This window comes from Camarhynchus parvulus, chromosome 24 (assembly GCF_901933205.1).
Source record: "Camarhynchus parvulus chromosome 24, STF_HiC, whole genome shotgun sequence".
NCBI lineage: Eukaryota > Metazoa > Chordata > Aves > Passeriformes > Thraupidae > Camarhynchus > Camarhynchus parvulus.
Genome location: NC_044594.1, coordinates 105342 through 128093, shown reverse-complemented (window position 1 = coordinate 128093; position 22752 = coordinate 105342). Strand labels below are relative to the sequence as shown.

The following is a 22752-nucleotide window of genomic DNA, read 5'->3' as shown; positions in this document are numbered from 1 at the left end:
GCCGCGCCGCGCCGCCCCGGCGGGCTCTCCCGGCCTACCCTGAGCCGCTCCGCCGCCGCCGAGGTGAGTGCCCCGCCAGGCCCGGGCAGCCGCCGTCCCATTGTTCCGCCCCGGGGGGGAGCCGGGGCTCCGCGCCGCCCCCGCACCGACCCCTTGCTCCGCGCAGCCAGGCCCGCCTCGGGGCTGTCATCCGGCCGGAGGGGCGGCCGGGAGCCGCCGTCCGAGCGAGCCGGAGGCTCCGGGCCAGCCGCCGTACCATCGCTGCCGGGGGCGGCGTTAACTTGGCGGGGCGACGGCGCCGGCCTCGGCTCGGCCTACCCGCCGAGTCCGGCCGGCTGGGGATGAGCTGTCAGCGCTCCCGCTTGCCTTGGACATTGCCCCTGCTCCGCGGGACCCTGCCCGATTCGCTCTCACGTCTCGGGGACCGCTCTTCCCAGGTCCTTGTCACCTATTGCTGCTGCGGCCGCAGGCGATTCCTCGCGGACAAAAGTGCCTCGACTGGGGCTTTTCTCTGGTGCATAGAACTTAATCGAGTTCCGTCTGGTTTTACCGGAGCTGGTCTGGATTTTGCAAGACGTTTTCGGTGCTGTTAAAGCCCCAGGGAGGATGGGAACTTGCCACGTTTCACGTAGGGTTTAAGCAAACACTCCTGTCAGGGCCCATCCTAACTGTCAGGGGAGACCTGTCCCCTCTATTTGCAGTATTCTACTCGATAGGCTTCCGTTCCCTTTTGAGGTAAATCAGGTGTGCGGTCAGCTTGGACGAAAAATGACAGAAACACCACCTGTACATACGTATTCTTCTTACGCACAGAAAGGAATCAATGTAACAAAACTCCCCTGCATTGTATTAAGGACCTGTCTTTAGCAGGTGATGAACTTGTTCCAGCTCCGTTCTTGCTGGAATGGAAATGCGAGAAGGATGCATATCTGAACACATAAGTAATGCTACATGACAGGGCAGGCTGTTGTGTTGTTGTGTGTGGCAGCGTCTGCGCGCCTTGGGGGCAGCTCCGCTTGACAGGGTGTCAGGCTGCGGCAGCATATGGTTGTGTCCTGGCTCTGCCAGGCAAAGGGCTGCCAACGGTGTGACACAGAGGACAGCCATGCACCTTTGGCTGCAGAGTGATGCTACAGGAGCCTTAGTGTGTAGTCTTGACCTGCAGGATCTGTTCTGTGAATGTGGCTACCACTCATTATTACCCTGCTGAAATGCAGTTTCATGCCAGGCATGCAGTAATGACATGCAGCTCCTTCCATCCATCAGTCACATACAGGGGCTGTGTGTGTGCCTTGCCTTCCTACTTTGGTGGCAGGAGGGATAAGAGCAGTGAGTCACCAAGGAAGTGATTTGCCCAAGGTCACTTGGCAAGGGTGTGTTGGTGCTGAATCAAGACCTCCTTTTGACTCTGGTGCCTGTGATAATGCTGGCTGCCACCACACGTGGGTATGTAATACCCAAGGCTGGAACTAGTGCAGTAATGTCCAGGTTGATGTTGCTGCCTGATTCTCCTTGGTGGAAAGATGAGAGTATCAGTGTGCTCTCTCTACAGCAGCTGTCTGTTCCATCGGGACTTTTGCCAGAGCATACATAACCTAAGTGGTGAAGAACCTTTTTGTTTGTTTTTTAATATGTGTGTTGCCATTTTAGCCGAACAGGTGGTGGGATTGGTTGTTCCTTACCACCCTGACCTGCATCCTCATTACCTAGAAAATCCATTTCATGGTGTTTTCCGTGGTGCAGTGTTGTAGGTATTACTGTGTCTCCCTCCCCTGAAAGTCCATTTCCTCTTTCCAGATCCCCGCCACTGTAAAGAAATAAACAGGCAGCAGCTAAAGGAAAGCCTACTTAGAAACTAGAAACCACAGTTGTTGTTCAGTTGAAGAAAGTAAAATAGTTGTTTTGTACTCTTAAGCCCTTTTGCATCTTGCTGTTGGAAGGTGGCTCTCTGGCCACTGTGTGACAGAGGGCACAGACAGCTGCATGAAGCAACTGGGCCATCACAAAACTGGACATAGCAAGCTCACTGGGCTATGCTGCTCCAGGGCAGCTGCCAAGGATGTGCTGGAGTTGCACTTTAGTTCCAGGCTAGTTCCAGTGCACTTTAGTTTCACTTTAGACTCCAGCCCGTGAACTGTGGACTTCACTCATACTGGCCTGGAGTTTCTGAGGTCCAAGCTCAACTCAGCCTTTGACTTTTCTATCAAGTTGTCAACCCAGCTGGCATCATGTCCTCCATACGTGCTGTTCTGGGGAGAAAAAAAGCATTGCTTTTTCTTCTGTCCCCTGCTGTTCATTCCTGCTGAACACTGTGAGTGCTTTCCCTTCTGTCAGTGCTTGCTGTGTGGAGGGATGTGGAAAGGAGGGATAGCTGGAGAGGAGGCTCTTGGTTCCCTCTGTGGGGAGCATCAGCTGGGTCCCGACCAGTGGCTGTTTCTTACTGCTGTAGAGATGTTACTCTTCGTTACTCTCCAGTTTGTTTCAGGGTCTCAGAATAGGTATATATGATTGTTTTCTCTCTCTTTTAGCCCCGTCTCTTGTCCAGTTCAGAACTGGCATCAGAACAGCCCTTGCTTCCTTGCCCTGTCTCAGGTGATTGCATCGGACTTTGCTGCTGCTAGGAGGGAAATTCTTAGTGGTCAAAGTACTTGAGGATGCGTTTGTGTTCCTCGGATGTCCAGATGTGCTGCTGTAATGGGTTTTAATCTGCTCAGGTCTAGTAATTTCCTGGAGATGGCACAGGCTGGCTTCCAGTGCTTAATTCCTTAGGGCTCCATCCAGTTTTAAATACCCTGCCTGACACATCTCTCAAGGTGGTCTCTTCTGGGAGAATAAGTCCTATGTGGAAAAGCACAAGTTTGCTGTTCCTATCTGAGAATGCATCAGCAGTCTGTTCCACCTGTGAGCCTGCTCCTGAGCTTCTGTCACTGCCTTCTCCCCGGGTTGTCTGCTGTCCCCCAACAGCCTTAGCCAGGCAGAAGCCTAGAGCTTGCTCTGAAAATGTAATTTTCCTTGTACTGTTGCTCTTTTGGCTGAGACCCAGGATCATGCCAGTGCCCTGGACTGAGAGTGGGAGAGGGCACATAGGAGACTTTGAGCTGTGTTTGACTACTTTTGACATTTTTAACAGGAAATGTGGTATGTAGATGCATGGATATATAATATAATGCAGGGTAGAGATATCATAGCGATATGATGTACAAATGCAGCAGTATTTTGTCAGTGTTATTTAAGCTGTATCAGCGAAGTACAAGGAGGATTGCCAGCACGACTCTTCTGGAAAATCAGAATCTAGTGCAGGTCAGGACTTGGTGTCAGTCAGCTCTCCTTTCCTCACAGGCAGATTTTGACTGGCAAATGCATTCTCTGGTGATCTCATGTGTGGTCCTGTGTTTCCAGAGGGTGGTGGGAGCTGTGGATTCTGACTTTATGTAGTTGATCTCCATGAGATTTAGTTACCCTATGAGGTTTCTCATAGCACTGAAGCTGTGGAAAAATGCACCTGTCTTGGAGCAAGGGCCCTAGGAAGTGTTGTGAGTGCTTTGCTTCTCAGTTGTGCATCTTCAGCAGCTCTGTGTGGTGCAGATTTTGAGGATGGCCACAGTGATATTCCTCAGTTCTTCGTGACTTCTGTTTTGAAGTTCTGTGCCGATTTCCAATGGGCCAGTCTTTGCTGCTTTGGTTTGGCTTCCCTTCTTCACCACCTCTGGCAGCCCCGAGAGGAAGGTACCCAGGAGCTGTTATTGGAGATTGGTGGGCATGGTTTCTGTTGCTGTATTTTGCACTTCATCAGCCTCTCCTGAGGAGGCAGCACCAGCCAAATCACATGGCATGGAGGAGAGGCACCCTTCCTTCTTCTGTGGTGCCTGTTTCAGGTCATCTGCTCAGCACCAGACCCTTTCCTGGGAACAGGGAACTGTTTTTGTTTTCTTCCTACCTGAACTTCTATGAAACTCAAAGGTGGATAGGGTGATGGATTTGTTCTAATTGGGACCAGTTCCCAATGGCATTTGCAGTTGCCACAGGGTTATACTCAGCAGGAGATACTGTAGAGGAAGCAGATACTGTCACTGGTACTTGCTTCTGATTTAAGAGAAAGCCACGCTATGGAGAGACAGCTTGTCAGGAGTCCTGCTCGCTCCCTGCATCCTTGGCCAGCAGATCAGCACTCGTTACTGCCCAGGGAAGCCTTGGCCATGGTGTGGCAGGAAGATGGAGCATGTATTATCCTGGCATGGCTATCCGAAGCTTGTACCAAGCCTTGGAAATGGGTGTGCTTCTGTTGGGCATCCTGACTGGCTCCAAGTCCTGCTTGCTTGGGCCCAGACCTGCTGTTGCCCCTCTTCCAAGGCGTGAGATGGGCCATCTAAGACAATATGACTCCAAAACAAACAGGGTCGCCTTCATGCCAGCTACAACCCTGCACTGGAGAATCCAGTGTGGGGATAATGGACTGCAGTGCCCTGAAGAGGGAAACAAGAACCTGCTCTGCTCTTGCTGAGTGTGTGTCCATGCTGGGCACAGTCATTGCAATGAAGCCTGCTTCCCACTTGCTCAGCTCTTTATGAAGAGGTGGTCTGGGCACAGGTGGCTTACCTGTATCCTGGTATCCTTGCTGAATTGTCAGATGGGTGCATCGGGCTGTTGTTTCCAGCCCCTTTTCCACTTCCTGTGATGGGAGGGCAATGCCTTCACCTGGCATCATCCTGCTGCATCTTTCTGGGCAGCTCCAGGCAGAGGAACATGCAAACTATGCCTGGTCATCTTTGGGAGACAGGATTTCTCCAGTGCAGGCAGCTTGTCTGGCAGCTTCAGCTGGAGCCACTAGAGAAAATGGTACTTTGATGCTGGTTTTTCTTCCCCCAAAGAGCTGGAGCTATGTTTGGATGTTGGGTTTTTCAGCTGCAACTCAGGATGCCTGGAATCCCAGCTGGGGTATAATGGGGAGGCTCTTCTGATGCTGGGGTAATAGCCTCAAGATGGCTTTAGGACAGTGCTATGCACTGTGCCCAGAGGTGGGGCGTCACCCTGTTTGGTGATGAGCGCTGCTGGAGCCGAGTCCTGGGCCAGAAGCCAGGTTTGTGATCCATGCCAGAGAGGGCGAGACTTGGAAAGCAAAGCAGAGCTCCTCCTGAGTGAGAGATGGACTGAAATACTGAGCAAAACCACAGAGTGCTCCTTGTTCCTGCCTATGCCTACTTGTCTTCTTTCTTCCCAAAGTATGTGGGAGGCCACAGGATGGATCTGCTAGGGAGCAGGAGGGCTGTGCTCCTCAGGCACGTCTGCACCACTGTGCCTTTTCAGGGTGCTGGTTGGGTTGGATTTTTGCAGTTTTATTTTGTTGTAGTTTTTTTTTCCCTTTTAAGCCTGCCTCTGGTGTTGCTGGATCTTCCCCATCCTTGCTGCTACTGGATTAACAGCCACCTCCTTGCAAGGTGTGCTGTCCAGAGCAATGCTGTGTTCAGTTGCACTGCTCTTTCTGTCACAGGTTAGCTGAGCAGCTTACTTTTTCCTTGCTCAGCTCCTAGTCCTGTGGTTGAGAAGAGGAAATGGGCCAGGATATGGTTTGTGTAGAAGATGCACTGTGGCACTGACTGTTTACAGATTCTGTGCTTATCAAAATGTAAGCACAGGAAATGCCAGGCTCTGCTGGGGTTTGTGTGAGCAGCGTGGCTCCTGCATGCTGGGTGTCTCACAGCCTCTGGCTGCAGCAATCTTCTGCCCTGTCTCAGGACAGAAGAGGTTTTAAACACTCTGCAGAAGCAAATGATGGCTTTTTTTTTTAACCTCCAAAATAGAGGCTGGCAGGAAAAGTAAAAGGAAGTGACTTAACCAAAGACAGGAAGGGAATATGTGGCAGAGCTAGGGACAGAAGCCAGGATTCCCAGTTTCTGCTCATCACTCCTACTCTCTTGCCTCTCTGGATCTCAGCCTCCTATTCAACACATAAGCAGGGTTTTTCTATTCTTCTGAGAAGATGGAGGTCAGGAGCTCCTCTCTTGAAGTATCTTCAATGCCCTGTTCATCTTTGAGTTTTCTAGCAAGATTTGCCCTGCTGAAGTTAGAAAGCTATGGCTCGTGATTACAGCAGTGTTGCAAACTCTGTCCTTGGCTACCAAGTGGAGCTTCTGGTACTCTGAGGAGCACCGTGGTCCTCTGTTCACCCTGCAAAGAAATGCTGCTCTCCAAGAATGATGTGCCTTTGTTTGGAGGGCCATACCAAACTTTCTCTTAAGGGTTTGTGTTAGGAGTCCTCTGCTTGCAGTGTATCCCCTGCTGAAGTTTGCTTCATGAACGGTCTTCCTTGACTTGCCAGCCAAGGCATGGTACCTGTCTGATCAGTCTGCATTAGTTACCTGGTTCTGCAGGCAGGGACTCTGAAGCATTTCTATTCCTAATAGAAAGTAAAATCTTAATACACTCTTTGGAAGAAAGATCCAGCTAAATAGCTGTGTATCAGTGAATAGCTGTACTCTCCTTCAGATGGGCAGAGGCTCCAGCAGTGGGTGCATTGATTGTTGCTTTGCTCTGTTGCCATGCTGGGCTTCAGGCCTCTGGAAAGGCTGCAGTTGGGAAAGGATGCTGGCTTATAAAAGGCAAGGGTACCAACAACTCACAGTGTAGGTCTCCCTGCTCAGGGTGGGAAGGAGCTGGATGGGTGGCTCTGAAGGGTAGTAACTGAGCAGAAGGGCTGCATCTCTGGTCAACTCTTCTCAACATCAAGCTGGCCAAGGCTGTGGAAACCCCTGCAGCACTGGAGCTTTCACCACTTCCTTGGCAGGATTTATTCCAGCACTGATCTGTAGCAGAGGATTGGGCCAGACAGGGCCTGAACGGAGCAGGTCCAGCCACAGACGAGCCTCAAGCGTGGCAATTAGGCCAGGCTGAAAGCTGCCTGTGTCCTGCCTCTGTGCAGCCTTGTTTGAACTTTCCTCTGGCAAGGAGCAAAAGGAATTGGGGAGACCTAGGGCTAGTCCAGGCAAGTTTCCTCTGCTCTGTCTGCCCTCAGATGCAATGAGGGGCGGGTAGGGGCGATAGCAGCAGCTCAAGACTGTCCTCTCAGAGCAAAGCAGTTCGGAGGGGCTTTGGTCATGACAGCTTTTGAGCAAATGTTTCTTTCCCTCTGGTGTTCCCTGCCTCTTGGGCAGGGAGGGGGAAGTGAAACTGTGGTTCAGAGCGAGTCCTCTGGATGGCAAGAAAATTGCTGAGTAGCTGGTTTCCAGGTTGCCGAGGTTCTAGCCAGGGCCCGGTGTGGCTGCCAGAAGCAACAGGCTTGGAATTTCCTCCGCCTGGTGCCAGCTCCATTGGGCTGGCCGCAGCACCTCTGCTGGGGCTGTAGCTCTGCTTGAGCTCTGCAGTTGGGGCGCTCCCAGAGCAGGGGTTACGCTGGAGCTGGAGCTGCCCCCCTCATTCTCGCAGCCTGGTTTCTATTTTCTTTTCCAAGGTCCAAGATGTTTTGAGTTACGCAGCCTGTGCCTCCCGCGGGGCTCCTTGAGCAGCCGCCTAACGAGCTGAGCTCCTGACAAACTTTGCTCTGGCTTTAGCTATGCTTGGAAAATTTTACAGCCTTTTCAGAAAAAGGAAATGCCAGGAAAGGCCCGTCTCTTCTTACTTTTATGAGGGGGTCCCAGTTGAGAGAGGGTGAGATGAGTTTGGAAAAGAAGACAGGAAGGATTTTGTATATGGTGTAGTATATACACTTTCTAGTGATTAGGCTGAGTGGACTTGGTGCATCTTCCTGTACTGGGCACAGTGGGGGCGAGACCTGCAGGGCACTTGACAGATGCGTCATGGACACAAGAATCAGTGACTCCTTTGCTGCAGGGAGGTGGTGGTCTGTGTCTTTCCTCCAGTTGCCAGCATAGTCATTGGCTGTTTAATCTTTGCTAATTATGCTTTTTCTGAATGGTGGTAGTTTTATTTCTACTGTGGTCGCAGGCCACGTTGACAAGCTGCGTGTTGGTCCCCAAGGCTCGGGGGAGGGATTGCCACCAGGTGCTGTGCTGGTGGTTTCCTTATCAGGGATAGCACGTGCCCAGGCAGGGTATTGTGGGCATAGGGCAAGGAATGCAGGTGCTGCCACCACAATGTTTGACTCAAGAGCTATAGTCCAGTGTAACTTCCCCCTTTGTATGAGAAACTGGGACCCAAAATAAATGGGTGACTTACCGTTTGTAAGTCTTCCCTTTGTAAGATGGTGCTAAGAAAGGAGCAAGAAGCCCTCTGTGTTGTATAAACTCCCCCTTGGCGAGGTGCTGGAAATCTGCCCTTGGATTTGTCTGTTTTCCTTCAGGAGAGCCCACCAGTGATGTCATGGATCTCCCAAAAAGTGCTTCTGTCTGGAGAGGCGCTAAGGGTACAGGCTGCTTCTTTCCACCCTCCTTGCATGTCCTCCCAGTGTCCCAGATCCCTTTCCAACAGTGAAAACTCATCTATGGAGACTGGGATGGGGGTTTTGGTTGGAGCCTGTAAAAACTCAGCAGCCTGGGGAGTTGTGGAACTTCTCCAGTGGGAGGGATTGAGGTTTCTGTGCGATCCATAGGCATCAGCTGCTGCCAGTTGTGGATGAGCATCAGACGTGGGCAGTGATGGCTCTGGGTGGAAGGAGCCTCACACTGGTCCTGCTTTGAGGGCATTGCCTGTTACACTTGTCAGGAGTGTGGCTCTGGATAGCTATTTGATTTGGCAGCCTATGCAGGCCTGGTAGCCCTACGAATGGGGTGCAGGCACCAGAATTGTGCCCTACTCTCCCTTTTTTATTGCCCTACCCATCCCCTGCTTTCTGCTATTTTGGGCAGGAGAAAAAGCACCTCGTCATAGCTGTGTCCCCTCCTCCACCTGGGAAATGAGTGATATATCCCCTTTCCTTTCTCAGGACTCATGTGCAGAAGTTGAGATTACATTTGACAGGAGAGGCCAAGCACCTTCACTCTGCTGCTGGAAATTATGAGAGTGGCCATGCTGTTGGCATCTTGCAGTAATGAGCTTCTCTTATCCCAGATTGTTCTCAGAGCTCAAAATGTGTGGGAAGCTGCTGGGGAGACTATTGAAAAAATAGTTAAATAGTTTATTGTTATTTATATTTGTGATGCCATCTGCACAGATATGGTTTAGAATGGCTGAATTGGATGGTTTTTGTACCCTTTAGTTTCCTAATTTTCAGTGGGGAATCCTGTTTCATGTGAATTTGACACTAGGAAAGAAAATACCAAGCCCTGCTTGTCTTCTTTGCTGTTAGAACAGTACAAACCCAAAGGAAGCACAGGTAAGTGCAGGGGCATGACTCTGCTTCAGTCTGTGGCATCTCTTCTTCCAAAATATTTTTACAGGTCAGAGGTTCAGTAATGATCTGCCTAGACTCCCCATCTCCATTGGAGAATTCAACGTGAGTTTTTGCTTCTCATTCTCTTAAGAAAAAAAAGAAAAGAAAGAAAAATAAATCAAAGCAAATAAAAGCCTTTCCAAAACCCAGACCTGGTTTTGCTCTTTAAAAGTCAGTTTCATGAATTGAAATTGTAAACATCTTGTTGATAAAAGAAGAGTTACTTTGCCTAAAGCAGAGCTTCAGCAAAGAAATGTCCAGCCATTTCTAAATATTTTATATAATTTTAGCCCTGATGTGTTATTTTAGTGAGAAGAGTGATTTTTCTACCTGCTTGTGTGGTCAGGACCTTACCTGTAAGCAATTGCTTCTCACCCCACCTTATGATTTCAGAATATTCAGAGACTCAGCTACTGGTGGCAAATGTTTATAATTTAGTTTATTATGCTTTTTAATCAAAAGTAATTTCACAAAGTCCTAGTCTGATTAAAATGTATTCCTTTTATTAGTAGGGTTTAGTCATCCTTTTTTTTCCACCATAGTTTAAGGGCCCCAGGAATTTTTCTGATGCTGTTGCAATAATAGGCTGCCATTGATAAGTCCTTTCCCCAGCATTCCCTGCAGGTCCTTGGAGGGGCCCGTGAAGGTCCACAGTGGGTTTAACAGCAGAGGAGCAAACCAGCCATCCTGGGGTTTCTGTTTCTGAGGCCGATGCTGGCAGTGCCATTTTCCGAGCTCTTGTCTGGATAGGGACGATGTTGACACTGCTCAAGGCTGCTGATTCCTGTGTGGGTGATGACGTTTGTATTCATCTCGCTGCAACCAGATGGAGAAGTTAATTGCTTTGCCCAGCCTCTGGTTGAAACAAGACTGCAGAAGAGGGTAACTGTGTCTGGTGGTTAGTTAGTTGGAAGGGGAGAAAGAAGAGGCGGCCATATCCAAGAGTAGTGCCAGGTTTTGGCATTGTCCTTCCTCCAGGGCCTGGTCCTGAGCATTTTGGGTGGCTGCTCTTTCACTGTGTGATCTGTGGCTATTTCTGTCTGTGGTCCAGTGGCTGGGGCTGTGGTCGCTGTTTGCTGTTTTTTTGGAAAAGCAACCAGGGGTATGCAAAGAGTTGATCTTTCTTGGAAACTATAGGAGAATCCCAGTAGCAAACAGTCCAGGAAATCAGGCTCTTACTTCTCTTGCTGCCTCCTTGCCTCCCCACTGGGCACAGTACTTTGACTCAGATCCTGTATGAGTGGCTCAGCATCAGGTGAGAGCCCAGCAGTGCCTCTGCCAGACATGACATGCTGATGGTCAGGCAGGGGATGAGGCAAAGCTGGGACCTGGCTGAAGAACATGTGGCATCCAGGCCACATTTTGCACACCAGGTGTGTGTTTGTGGGTCCTCCCTGCTTTGGTGAGCCTTGGCTAATGGCTGACCCTGGGCTCGGAAAGGAGGAGGAGTGTGGGGGAGCTGGGATTGTAGCATTGGAACAGTGAGGAATCTGTGCATTGCCCTTGGCCAGTAGATTAGTCTAATGCCTTGTCTGATTTGCATATCAATTAATTTTTATTTTAAGAGGACTCAAGTGGACCCAAGTGCCAGACTGCATCTCAGTATGCTGTAGGAAGAACCCAGGAATGATTTGATTTGAACCGAACAAGCCTGTGGATGCTATTGCTTAATGAGCCAAAGATACTCCTCTGGGTGAAGTCAGTCCCTCAGTCTGAAACGGGTAAATGCCAATTTTTCTGGGAGTCTTCAGGTTCCATTGAACAGTCTGGGCAGCAATTGAGCGAGAGTCTTGTAGTCACAGGATCCTCTCTGATGGTAGGATGGTTTGCCTGGGACCTGCCACTGCCCTTGGGGGTCCCAGTGCCAGGGGACCAATTTTCTAAGGTGCTGCTCTCCATCATCATATGACTTGTCAGGCCCAATGCTGCTTGGCTGACCACATCTTGGGTTCAGGACAGAACCCATGGGATAGGGGTAGTTGCAAGGTAGCTTCTGGTTGTAGAGCTCCTCTGGTCAGCCTCACTGCTGTGGGATGGGGAGAAAGCCAACCTTCCCTACCCAGAGGCAGGAAATGAGAACCACGTGGACTGACTTGGAGCCTCACCGGCACCTCATACTCGCAACAAAAGCAGTGTGGCTGGGATTGGGCTCACTGGCTGACTGCCACGGCACTGGTGGCCTTGTTCAGTGTCCTCCGTTTGCAAAGGGGGGGGAAAAGGGGTGTCCGTTTTTGGCTCCAGTGCTCAAAGAGGGGGCTGCAGCCAGAGCTGGCTCTCTCTTCCTCTTTCTGCTGCACATCTACCCGTAGGCACTTGCCTGGGCTCTCACTGTGAGTGTCCAGCTGTTGAGGATGCCAGGAGTAAAGGCAGCTCATGGGCTGTGGCACACTGCCTTCGCCCAGGGCCCCTTAGACAGACTCAGCCCCAGCACACCAGCTGTGCTAGGGTTTGCAGCTGCCACTCTTCCAGGACAAGAAGGGTCTTGCAGTTTCATGACAGGGATTTTTCCTCCTGCATTTGAGGTCTCTCAGCAGTCATCCTGAAGTCTTTCTCTAACCCCAGCTGAGGTGCCAGGACTCCCATTTCCCATCGCTGAAGTAGTGGTTATTGGAAAGAAAAGCAGCATAAGCTTTCTCGGTGGAGCCTGTGGTGTTTGTCCTGTTCCATCAGAGTGCAGCAGCAGTGGCACCAGCCGCTGCCTTCCTCCCCTCACTGGGCTGGAGCGCTGCAGGCTCTGGGCAAACGCTGTGTCTGTGGACATCTGCTGCCTCCTCCCCCACTGCCTCCTGGCAGGCAGCAGCAGCTTCCCAGCAAACAGCCTGCTCTTTGCATCACTCCTGCACGCCCCACCAAGGCTCCTTCTGCTCTTACAGACACCTTCGCAGGACCTTGAAATGGTGGTTTCCCCGGTGCTGGCTTGGCTCCAAGCAGCCTTCTGCTTCACAAGACCATAGCTGAAAAAAATCAGGGTGCCTGATGGAGGAGAAAGGCTTATTAAAGGTGATTCTTACTGGGTTCTGGCTTAAGATTCAAACAGGCAGCCCTGTCTTTGGCAGGGCGCCAGCCAGCGCCTGGGGCCTGAGGCAGGCATGGAGTATGGGGCAAAAAGCTTGGAACTGTTTGACTGGAGCAGATGTGGGTAGGTCAGCTGTGAACTGCAGCCCTGGTGCCAGAGCTGGATGCTTTGGGCCGGTGTCTGGCTTGAGTACGTCACGTGCAGCCAAGGGAGGCAAAGCTCACTATTGCAGGTATTCATGCAGCCCCTTCCATGGGGGGGGAGCTTTTGTTTCTTTCTGCTCTGGCCAAGTAGTGGGATGATGTGCTCCTTGGATGTAGATGGCCACAGGGCTGTGGGTTTCTGTCTCCTGAGAGTAACCCCCAGGCTTGATAGTCCTGCCATCTTGGCAGTAGGAAGCCCCTGGCAAAGCAGCATTTTTGTGGGTTCAGTCTCTCAGTGCTGCTGCACCAGGTTCCCATCTGCCGGTATCAGCGTTTGGCACCAGAAGGTATGGCAGTAGCCTTTACCCCAAGCTCAGGCAGTCCTCTAAGCCACAGTTGCCAAGATGCTCTGGCTGCATCTTGTATGCTTCTAGCCTGGGGACTTCTCTGGAGAGCAGAGGAGCTGGGAGGGATGGAGCAGAAGGATTTAATGAAGTGGGCATGAGAAGTGTAGCAAACTCCTTTCTCCTGAAACCAGTGAAGCAGTAGCTGGGAGCATGAAGACAATGCCTGTCTGTGATCTCAGGGCATGCCCAGAAGGAGGGCTGAGGTATGTGGATTAGTCAGAAGGGATGGTAGAGGATGAAAGAGGATTCTGCAGCTTTGACTGTAAAGGCAGTTTTGGAGGAAGGAGCTGGAGGGATTGCAGGTGGGACATGAAAACAGGAGCTTGGAAAGATGGGATAAACAAAGCTAGTAGGGAAATTTGCCATTTTGTACCTGGATCAGAAAGATGTGAGCACAATTTGAACTGACTTAGACAAGAAGGCACAACTCTGTGTTTGGAGGGAGAAGGGATCATCATCTTCATGTGAGCGTCTTTGCAATGGAGTAGTGCAGAGGCACAGCCAGATCCCCCCTGGCAGCTTGGAGGAAGCTTGGTGTTATGTGAAGTATTGCTTGACACGTGGTTGACAGTAGGTTCTGGCCCCCCTGTTTGCTTAGTAAGACTGTGGACAGTGACTGCACCTGGTGTCAGAAGAAGTAGTAGTGGGAGAGCTGTGTGGATGCCATGTAAATGCTGCTGGAGGAGCCTGCAAAATCACCTGAATGCCTGTGATGGATGTGGCACAGAGATGGGGGCTGTGGGACAGTGTCTGGCTGACGGGAGCGGTGAGGCCAGGGGCTGCATGGCAGGCAGGGCCAAGGTGCACACTTCTGGGTGCCGGCTGGGCTCAGTGCTGCTGCACAGAAGGAAAGAGCCTGGAGCAGATCCAGCAGCCAGACCCAAGCTGAGTGCTTGGGTGTGCTGTCTGCCTGGGCAGTAGCCACAGGCCCCTTCTCCTTGCTGGTGTGGCGCTGAGCACAAAGGGAAGGATCAGGCATGTGTTTGAGAGGGAGGTGAGAGATGCCACTGAGAAACAGAACTGAGCTTGCTTCTTTTTGTGCTGGCACATACTCATTTGGGTGGGGGCAGAGGGGCTGGGTTGCAGGCCAGAAACACTCGCATACCTCCCTGAGAGGGGAAGCTGAAATGCTGCAGGAAGCCATGCTCTTGCCTGCACAGGTGATCCAGAGCTGCTGCAACTCAGTGACACAGCAAAGTCATGCTTCCCCCAGACATCTAGACCTGTCCCAGAGCCTAGGAGGAGACAGCTAAGGAGGTTAGAGGGCTCTGGCAGGCAGCCTTTAAACCCCCACTGGGGAATAGGGATGTCAGCAGCAGCTGGAGGCAAGGACTGGTAGGTTCTGGTGTTTACTTGATGCTGAGGAAAAGCAGAAGGTGCCATGTGGAGGCCAATTGTTGCCTCCCCCAGGAGACTAGTGAGGGAGTGCAGGGGAAAGCAGCTGGGCACAATGTTATCGTGAGAAGAAAGCACTGGTAAGTGGAGGCAGAGGGAGCACCGGGGCCCAGGAGATTGCTGGGAAGGACATCCTTCCTTTGAGCAGAGAAGGGGTGTCAAGAGTCCAGCAGGACCCTTGACATGGGAGCAGTCTCTCCTGTGAGCGCCTTGGTTAGGACCTCTGGTTGTGACTTTGTGCCCAAAAGCTTCCCAGAAGGAAGTGGCATAGCAGGTGTAGGTGTCTGGACTGCAGGGACTGGTGCTGGGCTCAAGGAGAGTGGTACCTGGCTCTTCTTCCTTCTCTGGTGGTGCTGGGTGCATTCCTAGGAGTTATCATTCCCTCCATGCCAAGGCTGGTGCAAGACTTTACCCCAAGTGCTTGGCTGTCGCTCTTCTGGGCTCTTGTTTCCCTCTGCAAGGAGTCCAACTCCTGGATTGGACCCACAGGGAGGACTCTGTCGCCAGTGGCTCAGGAGCACACTGAGCCAGCACAGGCCCTGGGCAGCACTGCAGCACCAGCTGGCCCTTTGGGAGACCTGTGGCCTCCCTAGCCCAGACTCGTTTGGGGTGGCCCCAGTGGGCCTGCAGCAGCTGTCTTCTTTGCACTGGAGGGATGGAGCCAGGAGAGGGGGAAGGGAGAAATCACCCCGCAAAGGGTTAATAGTAGCTCCAGCCTGCTGCTCAAAGCCCAGGCCCTGCTGCAGGAGTGGTGTTGAGCAGCCTGCTCCAGTTGGCGTCTGTCCCAGAATGCTTTGGAAAAGCACTGGCCTCTGACCCCCAGTACAAACTGAGCCCAGCACGTGGGAGGGAGAAATTACTCCCAGACCTTCAGGCTCCAGGGTTTACAAGCTGCCTGCAATAAAGCAGCCATTTTTTCCAACAGTTATTAAATCTCCCCTTTTAGCTCGCTGCAAACCTCTGCCTGTTGTTCCCCTACCCTGTCCCTAGCCCCACACTGTGCTTTTCCTGCTCAAGCCCAAAACACCTCTATAAAGTGAGGCAGGCCTTCTTGGGGAAGGCTGAAGGCTGGGGAGAGCTCCAGCCATTGGTTCATGAGCAGTGCCCCTCACCCTGCACTGGTGGGTCCCATCCAGTTTGGCTGCCGTACTTGTGTCTGTCTGCCTGCTCTCTGCATGAGCCAGTGCAGGCAGCAGCAGCCTTCCCAGGTGCCTTGCTGCGGCAATCCCTGGGGGAATCTTGTACCTGCTTCCCCCACTTGCAGGGTGCACATCTGCACCCCTCCTCTGAGCCCCCATGGGGCCAGTGGGCCTCTGCTGATGGACCACACTTCAGTATTGTCTTATTGTCCGTGCTGGAGACTGGGAACCAAAGAGCAGAGTTTTCTTCTTGGCCTTGCTGATGGCTGGGGCAGCTGTGGACAGGGCCTTCGTTTTTCTTTGCCTCAGTTCTGCTATCTTGAAATGGGAATAGGAGCAGGGTTTGCACTTACCTGTCGTCAGCTCCTTAGGTAACTTATTCTGTCTGCACTCCCTGCAGTGAGCGACAGAATAATTGCCAGGGAGGCTGGCCAGTTTCTATGGGAGATCACTGCGTGGGAGGCTCATGAGGCTTCCTTCACCAGCTAGTGTTTGTAATGACTGCTGCAGCTGGAAAGTGCCAAGAACTGCTTATTCACATAGGATTTTGTGACCATCCAGTTGTATGGAAGTGCCAAGTTGGCATGGAGCAGTGAGCACTGTCTGTCTGGTGCTGTGCTGAACATGCCAGCATGTTGAGTTGCTGCAAAGGGTGTGGGGAGCACGTGTTTTTGTTTGTACAGTGCTTTGGGAACAGAACACTCTTACAAGTGGCTACCATGCCATGGGCACTGTGGGATCCAGATAAATAAAATGGGAGCTGGTATTTCAAAACAACCTCTTCCCTGCTCCTCCCACCTCCTGTGCACATTCCTCTGGCGAGAAACAGGCGAAGGTGAGGAGGTGCCCACAGAATTCAGCTGTAGGCCATAGCCCAAGAGCAGCTGCAGCAGCAGGCAGACTAGACTCTACAGCCTTCTTCTGAGCAGATGTAGGACACATTGCGTGGAGCAGGTCATCTTAGCCTTGGCCATGCCACCCATCAGGCATGTGACACCTGCCTGGGGACCCAGAGCAAAGACCCTAGCCCTTGAGGTGGCTGGAGGACACCAGCTCTGAGGGTAGCCCTGGAGCCTTAGGGCTTTCACTGCACTTCTCTTTCAGACCCAGTGATCAGCCAGGAGCAAAGTGCCTTAGTGGGAGTCTCACACTGCACTGGCACTGGCAGACCTGTGCTGTGCCTTGCTCCGTGCTGCACCCCTGGGTACAGTGAGCCAGGGAAGCCATTTTCCTAAACATATCCTGGGCTGGTCTAGGATTTAGTCGAAACACAAGAAAAAAGCACATTCATCCGAACCCCCTTCTCTCTCCGAGGCTTGGTTTTGTTTTTAAATCTATATGGCAAGCAACCAAACTGGCTGAGTCAGTCAGCTGGCTGGCCACCAGAAGTAAAAATGCGGTTTTGTCCCCTCCCTTTTTCCACCCCCCCTCCTCCCCGGATTTTTTTTCTCCTTCACTTAGCGACAGTTTCATGTATTTACAACAAACCTCTTTCTGCCTTCTTCTCTCTTGGGGCTGGGACAAATGGAAGCTGGTTTTTATTTTCAGAATCAGGATAGAGAGAGAAGGTACAGGAGGGCAGCCTGGCTTTGCCTTCTTGCTTCTGCTCACTGTGATGCTGCTTGGGAGGAGAGGGAGCTCCCTGCTGCGTTCAGGCCTTTGCAGGCTGATGGCAGCATCTGTTGTCGTACAGGCAATTAGAGAGGTGAAGTGCCTTGCCCAAGACCATGCAGGCCTGGCCTGGGAGGATGGGAGCTGAGAGTCAAGTCTCCTTTGGACCCTGACACCCAGAAGCTATGCTGGACATGGGCTGGCTTTCAGGGGGCAGGAAGCTATGTGACGTTCCTGAGTGTTTTCCTGGCTGCTGTTGGTGTGGGGATGGTCTGGTTGAAATGTGCCCTGAAGTTGTCTCTTCCATGGGGAACATGGGAGCCAACAACACTCCTGTGTGAATAGCCAACATCTTGTAGAGGGCCAAGACACTCTTTGGGGAGAACCAGGGGTGTTTGGCCTCTCTGATGGCAGTCTGCATGGGCAGCTGGCCAGGTTTCGAGCACCTTGTGCTGTTGGGCTGCTCACGATGTATCCTGAGAATGGGAGCACAAGGGGTGGTTTTCTTGCTGTGGCCTGTGGTTTGGGTATCAAGATCTTTAATTTCTGGGCATCCAAATTCTGTAGCCCCATATATGGGCAGCCTTGTTACCCATTCTCAGGGTGGAGAGGAGATGGTGCAGGGGTGAAGCAGGTGTGATCTAAGTACTCACTCTGCTCTTTCCCTCCTTCCTTGTGGCAAGCCTTAGTTCCAGCCTGAACTGTGTGACAGATCGTGACAAGTCATGGAATCTCAGTGTGTGTCCCAGCTCGCATGTGGCACCCCACAGAAATAAAACTTAGCTGTAAATAAAGGAGGCTCCTGTAGCGAGAAGTTTTCAGATGCAAATTGTCCAGTTGGCTTCAGAGACAGATTTTCTTAATTTCTATGTTGATTTCTGCTATTTCAAATGCATACAATGCAGCAAATTCTCCAGTCTGACTGGCTTCTGTATACTTCAGCAAGGGGGCTGCATGAGAGTAAGCAACTGGCTGCCTACTGTGGGCCTCCAAGTAGCTGAGGATACCCATGTTGGTCTGAATTAGTTTGTTGCTTCCTCTCTCATATCTCACAACTTAATCATGGGACATACTTGCAAGGCAGCAAAAGTGGGGAAGGGGAGAAGCTGATTTACTGTTTTTTATTTTAGCAAGTATGTCATGGGCTAAGAAATGTTAAAAGGCAAAGTAAATCCTTCACAATATTTTGCTCTGTTGAAATGAAAGGAACTGAAAGATGGACAAAGGCTTAAGAACACAGTGGGGAAAGGTACCCACACGTTCCTGGTAAGGCTGAGCTTCTTTGCCGCATGTCACATGGGGAATGTAGACATGAGGGGAACGACAGCTCTATTATTGCCCAAGATGTATGTCTCTGCACATGTAGTTGTGCCCCCACCTCTTCTCTGATGGCTGGTGGCTATCTCTAGTGGTCCACTATACGGTTAAGCTGGAGGTGGCTGTGAAGGTGCTATAGTGGGGAGACATCTGCAGTTCATACAGGAATTATGGCAGCAACTCAGAAGAGGTGAGGAAAAATGAGAAGCGATGCTGGGACCTGGTGTTGGCAGAGATTTCTGGGGCTGGAAATTTGTAGAGGGTAATGGATGCTGCACACTTGCTGAGCGTTAAGGGGAGCTTTCAGGTCAGGAGGATACTGGGGATATATCTCCAGCCTAGTGCCTAGTTCTCAGTCTGTCATCACTTCTCTTTCCTTTCCCATCTTTTAAGAGCTTATGCCCATAGGCTTGATGAGGTGTGGGAAGAGGAGAGCTTTTTAGCAATACCTGAGTGTCTCTCTGGAATCACTGTGCCTGACAGAGCCACCCTTTTTCCTTAAACTGATTTGTGGTCATTCACTCAGCAATCATGCAAGGCAGAAGAGGAGGAGGAATGGTTTGGAAAAGAATCTAGTGGCCTGCAGTTTGCTGACACTTGTGGCCAGGTACTGAAGTGGACACTATTGTTTTCTACCAAACATGGAGCACACTGGGGACCCGACCCCATACAGGAACTTTTTGTGTGCAGTGCTTTTGGTAATTGTCTCTGTTAGTGGATGTCTACTTGATCCTGGTACTTAACCTTTTGGTTTTGCCAGAGAGAAGGAAATAAGACTTGTCAGTTCAGTTTTGGTTCATTTTTCAGTCCTTGCCTGGTTGAATTGCAAACCTGTGGGGATCTCAAAATCCCAGTGCTCTTTCTGACAGTTAGGGGTGGGGAAAATAATCCTGAAATGGATCTGCTGTTTAAATCCTTTCCATCTCATGATCTGAAACTTCTGATAAACTGCCTGACCTTCAGCCCCTCTGTTTACACCCTAGCTGGACTCCTCCTAGCTGGTGCTGTCTTAGAGCTGTTTGTGGTGTTCCTCCACCCAAGAGCATGGTTTTTAAAGTTGAGGGAGTGGAGGAGGGAAGCATCCCTGAGGGACTACTTAACTTCCAGACTTGCTTGCATTTTGCTCCCCAGGCAGGTGACTGGAGTTTGGCACAGTCTGTTTCTAACCTCATCACCAGGAAAGATGCTTGTAACAAGGTCTGACCCATGGGCAAACTTCTAAACAAACACAAACTCCTGCAGCAAATCAATACCTGAATCAATGGGTTTTTTTTTCCTCTCTCAGAGTACAGCTGTGTTGACTCAGTCCGCTGAGGCTGTTTCCTAGGTATCTCCCTGCCAAAGCCTGAAATAAAGAGCTGGAATATCAAGCTCTTTTCCATTTCTGTTGTCACCTGAGTTGAAGGAGAACCTACATTTTAGGTTTCACTGGAAGTCTTGCTTATAGTTCTTGGAGTTAGCTGGCTATCTCCAGTACATCAGAGGGGTGAAAGGCAATGGGCAGCTTGGCAAGTCCTGAGTAGAACTGTGGTGGTATGTACTTTGTGCCTTCTGACCTTCCTACTTGTCAGGTGCCTTTTTGAATGCACTCTGGAAAAAAGGCAAAGGACACTTCAGTGGGCTTGGTCCCTCCCGCTGGCCCATCCCTCTGGGGGCCATGGTGAGGGAGCCCCCATAGTGTTACCTGCCCGTGGGCTCTGTGTGTGCATGTGCTGGACAAGGACGCTCAGCACCACGTGTGCTGTGTTGTGTTGTGGCAGGGGTTTGCCATCACCATGGGGTACAGGGGCTGGTAGAACTGGAGCGCTGCGAAAAAGCCCTGTCCTGCACAGCTGGGCACTGAGTGTTTGGAGCTTTGTCTGTAGTTTTACTTGGTCTGGGGGGGAAAATCACTCTTGTGGAAGTAGTTAGAGATGAAAATGTAGCTGCTGTCTCATCCTCGGGCTATTGTCACTCTGTTGAGGATGGACACTGCATGTCCCCTCCCTGAGGCCGTGCACGTACATCATCCTGCAGTGTGGTGTCAGCAGGGCCAGCAGCCAGGGCTGAGCTTCTTTGTGATGGTCTCCAGTATATAATGGGAGTTCGAGAATGAGCTTTGTTTGGCATAGAGCAGGTGCTGTGTCCTGAGGGTGCTCAGGAGAATGGTCTGTCTGCTCCTGGACGGTATGTCCAGATCTGGGAGCTGACAGCTCATTTCCTGTTTTGCATTTGACCATGAAGATGATTGTTGTCTCCTGGATTTGCCCATGTGGACTGAGGCTAATGGCCTTGGCAGTCAGAAGGGTGAACCCACTCATCTCTGCGATGTTTAGAAAGAGCTATTGAGAGACTTGGAGCCCACTCTGCTCCAAAACTGTTATAACTGCACCCTTGCCGTGCTCTCTCTGGAGTGTTTGAGAAAATCCTGTAAGCTGCAGCTGGATGTGAGCAGGGTGGTGTGTCCTGGGCCTCACACATATCAGGCTTCACTTGCTTTCGCAGTGAGGTTCTGGTGCCCAGAGGTGGGACTGCTGAATTTGCTGAGCCAAGCACTGAACAAGAGAACTGGTGTCTTCTGTTCCCTGCTGTGCTGTAGGGTAGGCTCCCTGTCTAGACTGGAGTGCCAGGGCCTGGATGCAGCGGGGCTTCTTGCTGAGGCCAAGCAAGGCTGGGCTGCAGGAGGAGAGGTGCCTGGCTGTGTCCTGCAGCGCTGCTGTCCACCGAGGAAGAAGGCACGGCAGGACTTCCATCACATCCACCAGCAGAGAGGCTTCCACCTTCTCTCACGCCCACGCGCTGGGACTGACACGCACACGTGTACAGACACAGGTTCACACCAGCATGAACACGCTCGTGCGGATTCACATGAATTTGCAGTTAAGGAGGCACACCCACGCCAGCACAGACCCATGCTGGTGCAGGCCTGCTCGCTGTCATAGAGGCAGACATGTTCATATTTGCATGACTCCGGGCTTGTGCTGGCACAGGCACCAGTATACATGCTCCTGTGCTCACAGACACTGGCAACAGAGCTAAGCCATGGCACTGGTCTATTTTTGGGAGCACTCCTAAGAATTGTAAGCGTGTTTCAGATGTTAGAGTCTTAGATGGGGGAAAGCTAGAACAGATGGCTGGAGGGTTCAGAGCAGCAGCCCTGCTGAGAACAGATATTTATAGGCAGAGTTAACCCATGTGTGGTCTCTGGAGCTATGTTTAAAGGGACAGCATCTGGAGCAAACATGGTAGAGCCGAGTGATGACCTCTGAGGGTGTGCTGTCCTATCTGGTTTCTGTGAGCCGATTATCAGTGTAGTCTGGAAATCCCATCTATGCTCTACCTCTTTCTCAGAGGATGCAGCTTTCCCTAGACCATGGAGCCTGGTTTCTATAAACCTCAGTGAAAATGGGCTGGTTGTGGTTATTATTTGCTGACCAAGCTGGGGCAGCGGGTACTGCGGCTGCCCTGTGCCTGCGTGACCAGCAAAATGAGGACAAAGATTGTTTTGTCCCTCTTGCCCTGATTTTTTTTTTTTTTTTTTTTTTTTTCTTTTCTCTTTTAGCAAAAGGTTATCCAGATTCTTCCTTTTCCTTGTTGGAAGCAGATACTCTGTTTTCTTTCAGGCATTGCCATCTTCTTAAGAGATACAGATTAAACTCTGCCCTGTCAGATCCATCAAATGTTTTTACCTGCCCTCATCTTGGACTCTTGTGCTTGAGCATTTAGGGAGGAACAAAACTCATTTGGGGGTTGTGCTGCTTTGTTGAACAGAACTGGCTGCCAAGTGAGCGCATGGCAGGTTTGCAGTGACAGCTCTATTTGCAGTCCTTTCTTCGAGAGCATCTAGCCTCCCTTTTGGGGTCTGAAGTAGTGTTGTATTTAACTTGTCTGGCATGTCTTGAAGTGGCCTTCACAGAGCTGAGTATCAGACATGGGAGAAAGTGATCGGGGGAAAGGAAGAAAGCCATGCCCTCAGGTGGGACATGTAAAGAACTGACAGAGCAGTTATCTGAGAGTTGCAGGGAAGAAGACACTGGCTCTGAAAGGATGAACTAGGGTGCAGACCTGGGGAGCTGTGTGAGTCTGCTCAAGCTGCTTTTCAGTGTGCCTCTGGCAAAATTAGGGAGCAGCGGCACTCCTGGACCTAGTGCAGGGCACTGGGACTGGATAAAAAAGAAACAGAAGTGGTTGCTACTGGCAGAGTTGGTGCTGCTAGGTCCAAGAACGATGGTCTGTATTTGTGCTCCTAAAAATTGGAAGATTGAGTCTTGCTGTGAGATGGGGGATGCATCTGCAGCATCAAGTGGAAAAGGACATTCCTCCCTCATAACTGATCACAGGCATTTGATCTTGTAGGGTTTGAACTGCAATGGTTGTGCACAGTGGCACACATGGCATGCACCTGTGCTGCACCTTTCCTCTG

At 51.2% G+C, this 22752-nt stretch overlaps 1 protein-coding gene across 2 annotated transcripts in view; it reads left to right on the top strand.

The window, feature by feature from the left end:
- The window catches only part of BCL9L (BCL9 like), a 47703-nt gene continuing 24951 nt past the window's right edge, over positions 1 to 22752 (top strand). For both annotated transcript variants that reach the window (XM_030964818.1, XM_030964817.1), the window contains exon 1: positions 1 to 63. The gene's annotated coding sequence lies outside the window, so the exon portion shown is untranslated. The remainder of the gene's footprint in view (positions 64 to 22752) is intronic.